The sequence below is a fragment of the Rattus rattus genome, chromosome 18 (assembly GCF_011064425.1).
Source record: "Rattus rattus isolate New Zealand chromosome 18, Rrattus_CSIRO_v1, whole genome shotgun sequence".
In the NCBI taxonomy this organism is placed as follows: domain Eukaryota; kingdom Metazoa; phylum Chordata; class Mammalia; order Rodentia; family Muridae; genus Rattus; species Rattus rattus.
The window spans coordinates 47769302-47787112 of record NC_046171.1 but is presented as its reverse complement, the minus strand read 5'-3'; the positions used below and the strand labels follow the sequence as shown (position 1 = coordinate 47787112).

The window sequence follows — 17811 nt, the reverse complement described above, 5'->3', positions numbered from 1 at the left end:
GTTAATGGTGATTTTAGGAATTATTAATGATTCTAATTGGACAAAACTTTGATGATTGTTTGCTCATCATATCTCATGTATTCATCTTTAAGTAAAAGAAGCGTTGTTGATTTTAGCCTCCTGATACTACAAATTATTTCTCAGTAACCATCAGTATAGACTGGCAATATACATCTTTAACTCAGTTGGGGCAACGGTGATATTATATCACAATATCTATTTGCCTATCTATATCTTGCCTAGCTGACATGTACTATGCATAATCTCTATTCTGTTTGAAAGGCTTAACTACCTTCAAACATTTTGTGTATTCATACAAACTCCATTTTACTTGTGTCCATGAAGAATTTATAATAAATGTTTAAAGGGGTGAATATCTCTGTTTTCCCTACTTTCTCAAATTTGGCCTTTCTCTAAAAGTTATCAAGTCCATGAGGAACATGAACCATGGGAATTCTTGTTATACCTTCAGATGTTCTTCCTTAGCTGTTCGTACTGCCCAAGTGGGTCTGGGTTTCGCAGCTGTTATGTTTCCCTTCCTACTTGAGGCTCTCAATGCATTTATATTTTCAATATGCTTCCTTCACTTTGGTCCTTTTCTAATTAAGAATAACTTCGCATAAAATTCTAGATTGGCACTTTTACTTTACTCTTTGTTTGTCTTACATAACTCTCTAAATACTCCATCCACTCTCCAGACACTTTGAACACTCTGCTGCATTGCCAGACGTTCTTGAATCTGCTGAATAAATGAATAAAGACCCAGAGAGTTATTTATAAAAGCTTAATCACTACGGCAAGACCACTTCCTGGCTATCTTTAAGCTAATTAACTAGTTTATTCTAGTCCATGTGTGCCATGTGGTCTGTTACCTCTCTCACTCTTGCAAGTCCTACCTCCTCCATATCACGGTAGTGAATCTTCTCACCTCAGTTCTCTGAGAGACCAGCTGTCAGCCTGGAAGTCCTGCCTAGCTATAGACTATCATCTCTTTATAAAAGCCAAACAGTGAATGCCTTAGGAAGGTGAGGAAGACCAGAGAACCCCAACACTGCTATTGCTGCATGGGGTGTCAGGAGGAGGATGTAATTCCTGTTCTTCTAAAGACAAGATGGTTCTCCCATCTGCCTGATGCCAGATTTTTCTCTTTATTTTTGGAAGCTGTTTTTAATTTTCCTTTTATCCTATTTTGTACTCAGCCCATGACCTGCACTGGTAGGTTAGTATCAGATATAATATACGAATGTAGGAGCATTCTCTGTCTTGTATTATGCACTGCTTCTGTTTTCTTCTGTATTTATTTTCCCTCTGTTTGGCTGCCATCGCATATTAAATGTCAGACAATTCTCTAGTAACTCTGTTGTTTTATTGCTGCTAATTTTTCCATGTGTTTTTTTTCAATTTGGACAATGTCTGGTAGCATGTTTTCAAAGTTAGCATACATATAACTTGGCTTTCCATATAGTCTGTCATCACAATTAGCCTTTCATCCTAGTTATATGGCATATATTAAATATTTCTTAGAATTTTCATATTTTTTCTCACCTATCTGGCCTTGCATACTATCTACATTGTTCTTTAAATCTTGGACAATAGTAGTAGTCCATTAAAATTATTGGCAATGATAGTGATTATGGCTGGGGGTAACTCTATGTAACTCCTCTCTCTCTCTCTCTCTCTCTCTCTCTCTCTCTCTCTCTCTCTCTCTCTCTCTGTGTGTGTGTGTGTGTGTGTGTGTGTGTGTGTTTAAGCAATTAATTTTCCTGTAGTCCTTGAACTAGTTGTAGATCCCATGAGATTTCTTTCATATAAGTAAGTTAGGACATTAACTGTTGTTGGAATTGTATAGGTCTCCTTTAGATAGGTATGATTTTGAGATTTCATGGGTGTGGGTTCCCTAAAGGGGATCTAAAAGAAACAATTTCACTGCCCAGTTCTTTGTTTCATTCAACCTTTACTTCTCCTCTTAATGAAGTTTCTGAGCCTTGGATGCAGGAATACATACATACATACATATACATACATACATACATACATACACACATGTATGTATATGTGTATGTATGTATGTATGTATGTATGTATGTATATTGGGGTGGGGAATGCCATGTTTAGGCTGTTTTCTGTATTTTGAATACTTGTCGCTTTCACTAATGACTTTTTTGGATGAAAAAAGAAGTTTCTCTGATGCAGACTTCGATGGTTTGCATATGCTCAGGCCAGGGAGTAGCACTATTATAAGGTTTGACCCTATTGGAGTAGGTTTGGCACCATGGAGGTGGGCTATAAGACCCTCATCCTAGCTGCCTGGAAGTGAGTATTCTGCTTGCAGCCTTCAGATGAAGATGGGGAACTCTCAGCTCTTCCACCACCATGCCTGTCTGGATGCTACTATACTGTCATGATTATAATAGACTGAACCACTGAACTTATAAGCCAGTCCCAATTAAATGTTGTCCTTACAAGAGTTGCCTTGGTCATGGTATCTGTTCACAGCAGTAAAACCCTAAGTAAGACACATAGCTATACTTTTCTGTGATTATAAGGATACATACAAAGAACCCAGTTAGAAATGATACATTTAGTAAAGTAGCAGGAGTAGGTTTTCTCTAGAATCCATTATCTCACTAGTTAGTTTAGTAGTTTTACAGTACCAGGCACAGATTCTCTACAGGTAATTAGATCTTGAGTCTAATTAGGAGATATATATATATATATATATATATATATATATATTTAATTAGGATATATAATTAGGATATATTATTAGCATATTAATTACAGCTTGTTTTATTTGCTTTGCATCCCAATAAGTGCCCCTTCTTCCTTTCTTTCCATCCAGTCTCACCCTTACAAATCCATCTTCCCATTGCCACTTGCAATTCTCCTTAGAGAAGTGGTACCCCCTTGGATGCCACCCCAAGCCTGCAACATCTAGTTCCAGCAGGATTAGACACATCCTCTCCCTCTGAGACCCAACCAGGCAGTCTAGGTAGGGACCGGAGACTGAGACATTCTACTTGTTAGGAGAGCCACTTGAAGAGCGAGCTGTGCATTTACTACAAATGTGTAGTGGATCTAAGTCAGCTCCCTGGTTGGTGGCCCAGGCTCTGTGAACCCCTATGGATCTAGGTTACGGTACTTTGTGGTTTTCTTGTAGTGTTCTTGACATCTCTGACTTGCTCACCAATCCAAATTTTGTTTTATTTAGAATTATTGATAATTACCAAAACTTTGTATTTAATGACTTGTTAATAAACAGTAGTAGACAGGATGTCCTAGCATTTAAATGCTATTTTCCTCAGAGATTGACATTTTTATTAAAACTCCTTAAGTGGGCTTAGTTTTTATTTTGCACTATATTTTCAGTTGATGTCTCTTTTATTTAAATAAATTCATCCATATCTAATTCTCATGCATTTTTAGTCACAGCTCAGCACTTCTGTCTATGTATTATGAAGTGTAAATTATGGTTATAATTTCTTTAAAGTGTCCTTGAAACTTCAATCCATTCTGAAATGAATTTTGAATTTTAAAAAGTTAGGTTAGTGTCTAGGAATCAAGTGGGATTGAAATCATAACACATATTTCCTTTACTTATTTTCAATACAGTATGTCCAAGCAGATGCCAATACACATCAAGATAAATTTCCTGGATGTAAACATGTCAAAATATTGTTGATAATTATAAGTTAGTGATAGATATTAATTCAAATAATTTTATTATTTTTAATGATAATTTGCAGTGTCAATCATGACCCTTACTAGTTATTAAAGTTTCTTTTCTAAAGCAAGTCTCTTTTCTTATAACTTGACAATCCAGGAAAATGTAGTTAACTAGCTAACATTTAATTCCTTTAACTCCATAAACAATGATGGGAAGTTTTATGTGCTTTTGTTAATTTAATTAGTGGAAAATAAATTTCTCAGTTAAGTAGCTTTTTCTAATCCGTAAACAGAAGCATAATTTTGCAACTACACATTTAGAGTCTGACTTATTTGTTAACTATTTTTATTGCATGTTGTGTTTTAATAAGCCATTCTAAATTATTGGAATATCCCAGTAGATATTTGTATTAAGGCACAGATAAAATCATGAGTATACTTCCTAAGCTGTTCAGGTGATTTAAATTTGGTCAGAAATATAAGTGGATTTGAACACATTGTCAAATCACACACACACACACACACACACACACACACACACATCAACTTGTTTTACCATCTTTTTAAGATTAAATTATTGTTGAATAATATACGTGTGTCTGTTCCGGTGTGCGTGCATGCAGGTAAACTCTAAAAGACAGTCTTCCTCAGCATCATTATACTCTTCCTTTGAAACACTTTCTTATTTTTCCTGAGCTAAACAAAACTTTGAAAACTACAAAAACCAGATAATCACCGACTGAGACAAAAAACATTTCTTACTTGTTTCCCTTGTTACTATCATAAAATATCCCTGCAAGAGTAACTTACAAGACAAAGGGTTTGTGTTAGGCCACAGTGCCAGGTCAATGTCAATAATCAGCAGCCATGATCACATGGTATTCATAGTCTGCATTAGAAACCAGTGAGCCTGCACTTACTGCTCAGCCCCCCTTGTCAAATCATACAGACCAGGATGCATACATGAAATGATACCACTTACAGCGGGCGTGTTTTCTCACTCCAATTAAGACTATCAAAATAATAATCCTACGGTCATCCCAGAGTCCAGTCTCTTCTAAATGATTTTAAAATTTGTAATTTCATAATCAATATCACCAATTAAAAACTATAATGATGACTAAAATGGGTAAGAATTTTCATAATTGTCTTATCATAAGATTTCATTAAGTTTTGGATTGCATCATTCATACTCAATTGGGCACACAGTGTACATGTATGAAAAGAAGGATAGAAGTGCACATTCTTCCAGAAATAATAAAATTAGCAAAGAAAAGCTTTGTACCTAGATCTACCTGCTGGAACTTTGTAATCAATCATTACTTCTTTCATCTTAAGAGTAACAGGCAGCCATAGTTTTTATTATATTAGTAAGGTGGAGGCTTATAAATTAAGCAAACTGATAAAATGTAGGTTTACATGATCATATTTGAGTTTTGTAGTAACTCTAGAGCCAAGCACCAAGAGTATCTTGAAAGAGACAATGGTAGGGTAAGAGTTGCCATGTGACTTTCCTCTAGAATGATGGGGGAGGCCAGGTATTTTATGCTGAATAATGGCAAATAAATTGAGTTTTAAATTATATTTTAATAAAATTATTGAGATCCTTGATAGGTTTACTAAGTTTAATTTTAATAAACCATGGATTGGAAGACATATGGAAAATGCCTATAACTAGGAAAATACAAATGTAAAAGTGAATACAATTCTGACGTCATTATGAAAGGAGTAATTGGAAATATGGCAAGGGCATGGGAATACACATTAACCAGACCAAAGAAACTGAAGACAAGGGACTAAAACATGTGTCTGAGATGTCAGTTGAAGGGAAGTGACAATAGAAAACTAGTTGTATAAGAGTTCTTTATGGCTGCAGGGATGTGATGGATTACAAAGGCAAGCTTGAAGGACTCACTGTAGGAGGGTTACAGAGAAGGTGAAGGTGTTTTGATATGAAAAGATTTTTGATGTATGAAGAACTTGGATTTGAGTCTTTGAAATTTTAAAATTTATGTGTATAGAGGAGACCAAGAGCGAACGAGTTCATAGAAGATTTGGAGTTTTAGAAAAAGACAATTTGAAGTAGAACAGAATAAGTTGAGAGAAGTATTCAGGTTTCTGGGCAAAATTGAACATGGATTTCAGCTCCTCACACAGAGGGATGAGTGGCTCTCCAGCTGCTGTGAGGACATTGCAGTTATATTCATTTAGAATTAGTGTTAGCTTGCAGGTAAAAAGACAAAGATTTGGATGAAGGGTATTGGCAACATATTGAGAAGCAGCATTATGAAAGTTCACATGAATCAATTGGAAATTAAAATCAACAGTTAATGATTGTTAATGAGCTTGTTGCATAAATATTAGCAGCAAAGATGTTCCGTAGGTAGGTTTGGAATAGAAGAATGTATGTGAAATGGTTTTCTAAGTGAGCTATTGGGCAGAACAGTGTAATATGATCATGGGTGTGAGTTGGCAGAACCACTGACAAGGTTATTGGAGGTGTCCATGGGGCACCTGAGAAGAGGCTCATAGCTTACATGAAGCAGCAGCAGCATGTGCTGGAGATGATTTGTATTGACTTTCATGAGCACTATAACTTGGGTGGCATTGTTCTCACAGCTCAAAATCAGTAATAGAGGAATAAAGCCACCAAAACCTAAAAAATACAAATACAGTGTACAAACCCAATACTACCTCCAAAGCAAGCCTCTTTTCCTCAGAGTTTCAGTTGTTAAACAATTATTAATTCATGACCAAGAAGGAAAATATAGGTATAAATATGAGATACTATGTGTCTAAATGCTATCCTTGACATGGTATGATGAGATGGCATGAACTCAAAGAAGATCAGCAACCTTAGACAAGGTGAAAGTCCATGAGTAAATCAAAGCTCTTTTGGGGCTTTCAAATATGCCATCGGTTATTTTGTTTGTTTGTTTGTTTGTTTGTTTGTTTTTGTCTTCCTCCCCTCTCACTAAGTTATGTCTCTCTGTCTCTCTGTCTGTCTCTGTCTGTCTGTCTGTCTGTCTCTCTCTCTCTCTCTCTCTCTCTCTCTCTCTCTCTCTCTCTCTCTCTCTCTCTCTCTCTCTCTCTCCTTTCTTCTAATTCCCTGTTGTAATTTAGCACTTTAGTTGCAGAGAGAAGTAAGATGTTTGCCCATGCTACGACTGATTATTGAGAGTAGAAATTCTTTCTTTTGACATTCTCACACCAAACTTTTTCCAGGTTGGGTTACATCTCATTTATTATTTGTCCTGAACTCACAAAATCCTCTTAAGATTCTTAGTCCATTGTTATACATTGTGGGGTTTGTAAAGCCATTCCAGGACAGGTCCTATGCTTTTTTTTTTTTTTTAATTTAATCTCTTACATGCAGTACCTGGCATGATTCATTATATTGTGTGGGTGCCCTGCACATACAAGGGAAGAATGTGCAAGCAAGAGAACTATGGAGGACAATGCATCCATTGGCTCTGAGTCTCCTCTATTGGAAGAGGAAGGATTCCAGAGCAGGATAACTACAAATGTACTCTGCATAGCAAAAGTGCCACTCCAGGTGCGTTTGCTGGTCTTGCACAGCTAATAATTGGCAGGTAATACATGTTTTCATGTTCCTGCAAGATTCTAAATTATAATCCCAAGAGTGAATTGTGCATATGAGATATTATCTTTATTTTTCAGTACATAATTCACAGCACTAAGACACTTTGAATTCTCTAGAAATCTCCATGACTTGCCAAACACATTTTGGAAGAATATTCTCATTATTGCTTAAAAAGTTTCTCTATTTCCATTTGGCATGGCTGGGTAATTGTGTCTTATGCAAGGCTTTAAAGAAACACAGTGTAATCAGATTTTTTTTTCACATTCATTATCCTTCATTTTATTTATTTTTGTCAAATAAAACACAATTTTTTCCATTTTTATTGGATATTTTAAGTATTTATATTTCAAATGTCATCCCCTTGACCAGTTCTTCTCTCCCATCTCTCCCTCCTCTGCTTCTATGATGATGCTCCCCCTCCTGCTCACTGACTCCCATCTCACTGCCTTGGCAATCCCCTACACTGGGGAAACTCTCTTTCACAGGACCAACGGCTTTTCCTCCTATTAATATCAGATTTGCAGCTGGAAACATGGATCTTTCCATGTGTACTCTTTGGTTGGTGATTTATACTTTCAGGGATCATTTCTATAGTTTGAGATCAGATTTTTTACTCAATTCCTATTTCTCCCTACATGAATGTACGCTACGGTGTGGATGAGACAGTTGCAGGAAAGGTAGACACTGTGTTTAAGAACAAAATTCAATGACCAGAAAGTTCTATGAAGGACAAAATGAAGGATAAAAATAACTTTCTAATACTGTTTCAAATTCCTAAACGTAGCCTCCTACTTTCAGGAGATTTTGAACTTGCTGTCTATTTTTATGTCCAGAAATACAGCTTTCTCTCTTATATTAACTCAGTGTAACATAAAGTCATTCTCTGTGCTCCCGTGTCTGTCCTTTCAAATAATTTGTTTAAAAAATTGCAGATGCTTTGGGATGAAAGTGGCACAGTTATTCCACGGACTGACAGTTTTGCTCACAGCCAAGGCCATTCAGATTGCTTCACTAGCATCAGATCTACCTTTGGTATGAACCACATATGGTGTCAGTCCTGTTCCCCTGAATTAACTCTAATTTCCTAGTGACCAAGGTCAGATGGGTCCAGATAGGGCTCAGCTGTTCCTACCTAGCACATATGTTCCAGTGTTGTTGGTAATTTATTTACTGTAATAAAAAATTAAAATGCTAATTTTAGCCACACAGTCTTTCCCCATTCTATGAACTTTTCTCAAGCCAACACTTTGGAACTATTACATGAACTTGCTAAGCATTAAATAAAAGGTGCTACTAACAGACAAACATTTCATACTAGAAAGAAAATTTATAAAATGAAAGTTGTTTTAATGGAATAAATACAGGGGCGAATACTGCCAAATTTACTTAGTTATAGAAAATAACCAGAAATTCTTTCAACTTTAATAATTTCAATATTTACTCATGTATCTAAATTTATCTAATTCTCCTAGGCTTATGATATAGAAGATAAATATTGATTTGTAAATTCTTCCTTGCTTTTTAAACAAAATTAAACTTATTTGTTTCAAAGAAAAATGCTTTTCAAAATTTGTTTCAAGATGCTTCAGGTATTTTAGCACCTGATCAACTCTTTAAGGAGTTCGTCAATGTTATACCTGAGGGAAAAAACATTTCCATGCCTATCTGATTAAAGCAAACTGTATTTAGAAGTGTACAAGTGAATGATCAGATAACTGGTTTGTTAAGTTGAGGTTTCAGAGCAAAACCTCCCTGGGTTTTGAGGTCCCTTTTATGGAGGAAGAGTTAACGTTGAGAGAGAATGGCTGTTGAGATCATTGTCTATTAATACCTGGACCAAAGAGTAGGGGGATTAGGGCTCAAGTCTGCTGAGACGGTACATAAGAACAAGAATCCATCATGTGGAAGGCATGTCATCACAGGTAGTTAGGAGTTTAGCAAGGAAAATTAAATGAAACTAATAATCTCTTTAGTTGTCTGCTTTTTCATTCTTCCTGTTAATTTGTCATGCATCTCTCATGACCTGGAATAGAGACTTTAAAAGTGTGCCTATGCCTATGGGTATTATGAAAATAAAACATAATAACCCAACTCAAGAGCCAGTTTTTCTATGAGGTAAAATAGCATAAAACAACTTTAATAATGACATTTGAATTCCTATTACATTATATCCACTGGCCAGAAAGCCATAAATCTGATCCTCGGGCCATCCCTGGCAACAATAGATACATCAAAGATATAACTGAGAACACAGTAAGAACACAGAAGACCAATCAGAAACAAAACATTTGGTGGCCACAATACATTTCTATATTTAACTGAGTCTGGAGTATATCAGTCTGGGCTCCCATATCTACAAAACTTGCAGACATATTAGAACATACAAACCCATCCATACACAAAAACAAAAGAAAACACAAACAAACAAGCACACCAAATATTTCTCTTTTATTGGCCCAAGTCAGAACACACAGTGACAGAGCAGACACAAGCAAAACACAGAGCAAAAATAAAAACAGATACTATGATAGTAATACTTAGTGTTTTTCAGGGGTTCAGCAGTCTGACCAAGAGAATTTAAAAAATAGGAGGTTGTTTGCATTGTCTCCCTGCACAACCCCTGAACTGCCTGACATACACACACTGAGGATCTCCAAAATCTAGCTTTGGGCCTCAGTGTCCTGGAACATCCTTGATTTGTTGTACAGCCTAGGCTTTGAAACCCTGCTGGTGGGTACACAGGTGCCAGGTCTCTCCAAGGCACCCTGGTTCCTTGTATCACCAGGGCATCCTCAGAGCTCCAATCACCCCTCCCTAAATCTTGATCTACTCACTTTTGGACTCTTATTAGAAAGGAAGGAAGGAAGGAAGGAAGGAAGGAAGGAAGGAAGGAAGGAAGGAAGGAAAGGGAAGGGAAGGAAGGAGGGAGGGAGGGAGGCAGGCAGGCAGGCAGGCAGGCAGGCAGGCAGACAGACAGACAGACAGACAGACAGACAGACAGAAAGAAAGAAAGAAAGAAAGAAAGAAAGAGAGAAAGAAAGAAAGGAAGAAAGAAAGAAGGAAAGAAAGGCTTGTAAGGGATAAGACAAGAATGAACATATGAATGTTGAACAAAAGAAATCAAAGAAAAAGAGCCCAAGAGAAGGCACAAAAATCAGACATTGACTTATTCACACACGGAGAAACCTCTTTAAAACACTCAACAAGAAGCTATAATATATACTCAGAGGATGCGGTTAGACACTTGGAGGTCCTGTGAGTGCTGCCTTCAGTCTTGTGAGTTCACATGAGATCTGATCTTGTTGATTTACAGGGCATTGTTTTCTTGTCCTCCATCCTCTCTGGCTTTTCCACTATTTCTGCCTCCCCTCCTCAGGATTTCCTGACCCCTGAGGAAAGTTATTTGTTGGATTCAACCCATTTAGTGCTGAGTTTTTGAGGGTTTCTTACTTTCTGCATAAAGTGTGTCTGTGGGCCTCAATTCTCATCTGCTACAGAAGGAAGCTTCTCTGATGTTGGCTGAGCAAGGCATTGATCTGTGGAGCATACAGAATGTGATTAGGAGTCATTTTATCTATGTCTTTTAGTTTCAACCATTAATACTTGGCTTTATCCTAGGTCCTTGGACTATCTAGTCTCTGGTTCTTAGTCAGCCTAACAGTTTTGAGTATTGTCTTAGCATATCTTGTAGTTAAGCAACCTTTGAAATTAAAGAATATAAGATGGGTTAATATTTATTTTTCTTTTAAGTAGCTTGTAGAGTACCTTCCTTTACCAATGATAAGAAGTAGGAGTGAAGGCACTATAGAGAAACCAACTGGACTTCTCCATGTTAAGTGAGTTGTGTATGTTGTCTTCAGCAATCAGACCTTGTGTCAGAACAACTCATAGTCTTGGCATCTGTCTGGGTTGTTTGGGGATTTCTATTAGACCTCTTTGCCCAACCACTCAATTAAATCAAACATGATCCCAGGACTTGAAGCTTCATTCTGGGATGGCCAGTTGGGGCTCTGTCTCTCCCATTATTTGGTGATGTCATGTAGATTGTCTTTAAATTTGTATATATTTAGGAAGCTACTACTCTATTAGACTTAAGTTTAGCTGTTTCTATAGACCATCACCCAGTTCCTTCCCTCTTCTCCCTCCCCATATAATTCTCTCATTCTAGTTCCTCCATCCATCCACAACTATTCTAGTTCTCATTCCTAAAGATATCTATCTGTCCCCCCATCCTGTTACTCTATACCTAACCTCTATGGTTTTATACATTGTAGTTTAATTCAAACAACTAAAATCCATGTGTAAGCCAGTAAGTACCATATTGTTCTTTCTGGGTCTGGGTTACATCAGTTAGGATGAGTGTTTCTAGTTCCATCCACTTACTTGTGAATTTCAGATTTGTTTTTTTTTTTTAAATAAAGGACAACATTTAATTGGGGCTGGCTTACAGGTTCAGAGGTTCAGACCATTATCATCAAGGTGGGAGCATGGTAGCATCCAAGCAGGCATGGTGCAGGAGGAGGTGAGAGTTCTATGTCTTCATCTGAGGGAAGTCAGGAACAGACTGAGCATCCTCATGCAGCTAGGAGGAGGGTCTCCAAGACCACCCCCACAGTGACACACTTCCTTCAACAAGGCCACACCTTCTAATCATGCACCTCCCTGGGCCAAGCATGTGCAAACCATCACATTCCACTCCCTGGCCTCCATAGGCTGCTCAAACACATGAGTCTATGGAGGCCATATCTAAACTTAGTATAATAAAAAAGTACATTTAGTCCAACTTCCAACATCCCCATAGTCTATAGCAGTATCAACAATGTTAAAGTTCAAAGTCTCTTCTGAGGTTCAGTCCAATTACTTAACTGTAATCCCTGAATTAAGACAGGCAACCAGCTGGGCACACTCCAAACTCTGCCACCTCCATGTCTGAGGTCAAAGGGGTCCTTAAGTCTTCAACTCCTTTGTCATCTTTGATGACTACAACAAGCTTCTTTCTCCTGAGCTGGTCACTCCCTGTAAGCAGCTTTCCTCAGCTGATAACCCATGGCTCTGGCATCTTTAATGTCTTTGGGTCTCCAAGGCAGCTTCAATGTTACAGCTTGTTTCAATGTCTGGGATCCACACATGATCCTCCAAAGGGCTGGCTTCACTTCTCCAGCTCTGCCCTCTGTAGCACTCAGGTGGATTCACTCCACTGTCTCAGCTGTCCTTGGTGATCATCCCATAGTACTGGCATCGCCAATACACTGGGGTCTTCTGTTGCAACTAGGCATCACCAGTAGCCTCTCACAGGCTCTCTTCATGGTGCCAAGCCTCAACTCCTTTGCGTGACCCCTTCAGTCCTGGGCCATCAATTGCAACTGAGGCTGCACCTTCAACAGTGGACTTCTATGGCCTCTCAGTGTCAAGCCTCAATGTGGATTTTGGGACTTTGGATTTGGAAAGCAGAGGAATCCTTTAAATGAGGCTTAATGGGCTATCTTAGTAGGAATGTCAAAGTCTGTTACTGAGAGTGATTTAAACTGTGCAGACCTGGCCCAAGAGGTTTCAGAGAAGAATTTTGGTATGTACTGTAAAGACTTCTTTTGTAGTATTTTGGTGAAGAATGTGGCTGCTTTTTGCCCTTGTCTGAAGAGTTGGCCTGGGGCTAAGATGAAAAGACTCAGATTAATTAAATTGACAAAGGAAGTCTCAGAAACACCCACCATAGATTTTGTTCTCTGGTTTAGTCTCATGAAGAGCATTTTAATGGAAAGAAGGGAAGTTGAGAAAGGAAAAATACAAAATATGTGGTTCAAGTATTAAAGGGACACCAGGAAGCGAGATGGAGCTGAATCCTGTGTTCAAGGATATTAAATTGAATTAAGAGAGTAATGATCTTGGGACAAGATCCCACCCAGGTTAGCTCCAGGCAACTTAGTACAAACCTTTAATCCCAGGAGGCAGGCATACAGATCTCTAAATTCAAGGTCAATCTACAGAGCAAGAGTCAGGACAACCAAGCTTAGGCAGTGAAGGAGTTGGAAATAAAGAAGCTAGTGATAATGTAATAAAACAAGGGGGCCATGTTCCAGCTCCTGCAAACAGCAGAACTCAGCAGCACTCAGCAGCTTCAGCCATGGGTCTCTGACTTTATATTCAAGAGGAGAAGGAGACCACTGGGACTATTGATACTGGTTAGCTGGAGCTAAGAAAGAGATCAGCATCACTGAGGTGTAATCTTCTGGAAAGTACATTTTTTTTTTATCTTTATTAACTTGAGTATTTCTTATTTACATTTAGATTGTTTTTACCTTTCCCGGTTTCCTGGCCAACATCCCTCTAAACCCCCCTTCCCTTCTATATGGGCTTCCCTCCCCCATCCTCCCTCCATTACGCCCCCCCGACAGTCTAGTTCACTGGGGTTCAGTCTTAGGGACCCAAGGCTTCCCTTCCACTGGTGCTCTTACTAGGATATTCATTGCTACCTATGAGGTTGGAGTCTTTGGGTAGTGGCTTAGTCCCTGGAAGCTCTGGTTGGTTGGCATTGTTGTTCATATGGAGTCTCGAGCCCCTTCAAGCTCTTCCAGTCCTGGAAAGTACTTTTTGATAGCTGTGTTCCAGAGATGCCAAGGTTGTACCTCATGCTGCAGCTGTACTTGGTAATGTGTAAGAGTCTCCCAGGTGGTACTGGTTTTGAAGGGTTTTGTTTTTTAACAGCTGAGTAGCAATCCTTTGTGTAAATGCACCACAGTTCATTTATCTACTCTTCTGTTAAGGGATCTATGTTTTTTCCCAATTTCCGGCTGTCATGAATAAGAATGAATATGATTGGGCAAGTGTCACTCTGGTAGGATGAAGCATTTTTTGGGTATATTTGCAAAAATAATGTAGCTAGATGTTGAGGTAAATCAATTCCCGTCTTCCTGCAGAGCTACCAGACATTTCTATAGTGCCTGTCCAATTTTGCAGTCCCTCCAGCAGTGCGTGAGTGTTTCCCTTACTTCATTTCTGTGACATGGGCTGTCACCTATTCTGTTGATCTTGGCTATTCTGATGAGGTCTAAGATTTCGAACATTATAAGTAATAAAACATTAAAACAGGTCTGAGTTTTCTTTCTACCTATATGCTGTGCATATAGCATTGAAAACAGACTGAGTGTAATAGCATTTCAATGTAAGTCATGCAAGCAGCTTTTTTCCCTAGAGAACATTCTGAAAGCTAATTCTAAATCTTACTGTTAAATAGTGACAAGAGCATTGTCTTGTCACTTTTTAACAGTGTTAGAGAGGTGGAAGGTTGGAACCTGGGAACAGATGTTTTCTAACTTTTAATTTGTAAATATTTGATAGTAAACAAATTAAATATGATAATTTCAAAAATATATGTAAAGCAAAGGTATTTTTAAGTTGAAAACACCAATTAAAAGGATATATAAAATTATGGGTCTGGAAACATGGCTCAAAAGGGAAGAGCATTTACTGCTTTCCCAAAGATCCCAGGTTCAGTTCCCAGAACTCAAATGGTGCCTCACCACATCTGAAACCCCAGTTCCAGGGCATCCCCAACTGTTTTCTGATTTCCGTGACAACTGCAGACATTTGATATGCTTAGAGAAATACAGGCAAATAAATAAAGCAAAACAGCCCATACTTCACATAAAATAAAAATGAGAGTGGTGGTACACATTTTTTAATCCCAGCACTTGGCTGTCAGAGGTAAATTGATCTCTGTGAGTTCAAGACCAGCTTCATCTACAAGGTGAGCTCCAGGACATCCAGGAATACAAAGGGAAAAAAGAAACGGTGACCCAAAAAGAAATAAATTATTTTTTAATATATTGCTTCCAGCATAACAAAACAAATGCCTATGCAATCATATAATTAATCCTTTCTCACTAGGTTTTTAGAGTATTTTTTTAAAAAATAGAAATAAAATTCAAAGCATTATTTTATGTAAATATTTTCATTATTTTTTAAATCCTGTGTTTAAAATATTCAAGAAAATTGTCCTATATTCCTCAGTTCTTGAGATTTGAGAACCAAATTGTTTTCAAAAGCAAATATTATTTCAAGTGAAACAAGTATATCTTTACTTTGTAAATCATTAAGTATGTATTTAAAATATCTTAATTTTATCTTGTGTGTTTTACTTAAACAAAATGTATTTTGATCATTTGAGTTAACAAGTGTTACATTTCTTATTTTGTCAGTATTTATTCTTGTCAATAATCTTTCTTTTCTATCTGTCTTGATGTTTTATAATCCCTGAAATGCTTTTATAAGCAGGCAATCCCTTCTGAACATTCGTCATTGGTTTTTGCTGATCCAGAAAAAGTCAAATCAGCTTACATGCCTCAGCATTTTTAAAATAAACACTACTAAACATCGAACCCCCAAACCACTTAAAGGAGCACAGAACATCCATTAGTGTGTGCAGATCTGAGAAAAGGATAGATAACATTGTAATCTATTCTGATAATCACAGTGGGAGATAAGATAAACAGGGGGATAAAATAAGATTATTTTATTTACAAAACTTAAACCTCTTCCTACTACTGGAGAGATGGCTCAGCAGTTAAGAGCACTGTCTGCTCTACCATGAGAACAATTTTTTCCCTAGCACCCACATGTTGGCTAAGAACCATCTGTAAGTCTAGTTTCATGGATTCAGATACCCTCTTGTGATCTCTATGAATCGAAGGCAAACAGGCATATGCACATACATACATGCAGACAAAACATAAATATACATAAAAGGACTAAACATAATTTCTCCCTGAATTTCTTTATTTTGTATGTTTGGGTTTATTTTGTTGTTGTTGTTGTTGTTGTTGTTTGTTATTTGTTTTCAATACTTATCAGGATTTGAACTTACTCTCTGGCTTTCTCCGTCTAAGGAATCATGTATTATAAAGGTAACACTTAGAAATGATTTTCATTTTGTTCAAGAAGTTACCATCTGCCTAAGGAATGGAAATTCTGCTATAAAAATGATGTCACATATTTCTGTCTTGACTAGTCACTGTTTCCTTAATCAGTAGCCTTATTTTCCTATTGTGGAGGAAAGGAGAAGCACATCACACATCGCTTTCTCCTGCACTAACTCAGCCTTTTACACGGCCATGTTTGACTGTAGTCTTTCTACGGTGTATTTGTTGCAGCCTCAATTGTCTCACTGCAGACAATTATTTTATGGTATATTCATCTTACTGCTTGCCTTGTAAAAAAATTATTGGTGTTTCTTCATATGTAGCCCTGGTTGTCCTGGATTGCATGATGTAGACCAGCCTGACCTGCCTCTGCCTCCGCATGCTGGGATGAAAGGTGTGAGTCATTGGTAACATCCTTCTTCTTCTTCTTAAATAATACAGTGTTGTCACTGACCAGGCCAGCCTAAGACTTTCCTCCGGAATCTTTCTTGACATTGTATACTCCCACTTGTCTTCCCACTATTACTGCATTCAGAAGTTCTTAAAAGCAATATTAGTTTGGCTACTTCCCTTGTTTCCAGCCTCCTTCCCTGTCTTTCTCTCAGACAGCTTTTTCAAGTTTCTGGCATAAGATGCTTCATTGAATAAAACTAACAACAGCCATAACAAATTAACCAAAACTTGCAACTGATGTTTTGCTCACTATTCTTGTATGCTTCCATCTAAAATGTTCAGGCTATGCTGCAAACTGATATGTCTTTTATCAAGGTTAGTGTACACATGGCATTGATGTTTTACATACAAACATTTGTTTGCTTGTTTCATTTTGGAACCTTACTCACAGACCTGACATTTTACTTCTAATTTTTTAAAATGTCATAATTTCATCTGTTGACTTCTTCAAGACTTTAAATTCTTTTTATTTAAATATTCTTAACAACTTTCTACCTTATTAAAAAAAATCCTTTACGACACATCATCTTATTTCCTCTAAATATATCAGGTGTTAAATTTTAATCACAGGTTTTTTTTTTCCATATAAATATTCTCAGTTCTACGTTTTTCTTTACTCAATTGGAAATCAACATTATTCAATAAACTCTGAAAACTATATAATTTATTCTAGATTTGTTGAATATAGTAGACAAAATTGGATAAATGTTTATGATGTAACATAATGGTTTCATATATATATATGTATATATATATATACATTAAAAATTATTACCATAATCAAGCTAACAAGCCTATAAATTGTCTCACACTTCTTTCTTGACTAGAACACTTTAAATACCTAAAGTTCAATTATATAATATAGATATTTGAAGGTATGATGGTTAGTGATTTATGCCAGATACAGAAGGCAAATGATGCAAGATATCACTTAAATATGCAATTGAAAGCGTAAGCTCTGAAAAGCAGAATGTAGAAAGTGAACAGAAGTGGGCGCAGAGAAAACACAGTTAAGCTCTTTGTGTTATTGCTTGTTCATCTTTTGACTTAGTAAACCCTTCTCCTGTTTTGAAATCTCCCTCCATTGGCATTTAAACATGGTTAAATCTCTTTAATCTTACTTATATAAAACTACCTTTCTTCTACTAGCCTTGATCTCTTCTTCTTCATGAT

The 17811-nt window shown here is 37.1% G+C and overlaps 1 protein-coding gene and 1 pseudogene across 5 annotated transcripts in view; both read left to right on the top strand.

The window, feature by feature from the left end:
• The window catches only part of Grik2 (glutamate ionotropic receptor kainate type subunit 2), a 658152-nt gene that overhangs the window by 590053 nt on the left and 50288 nt on the right, over window positions 1-17811 (top strand). The window lies entirely within an intron of this gene.
• Window positions 7834-7958, top strand: LOC116887752 (annotated as a pseudogene).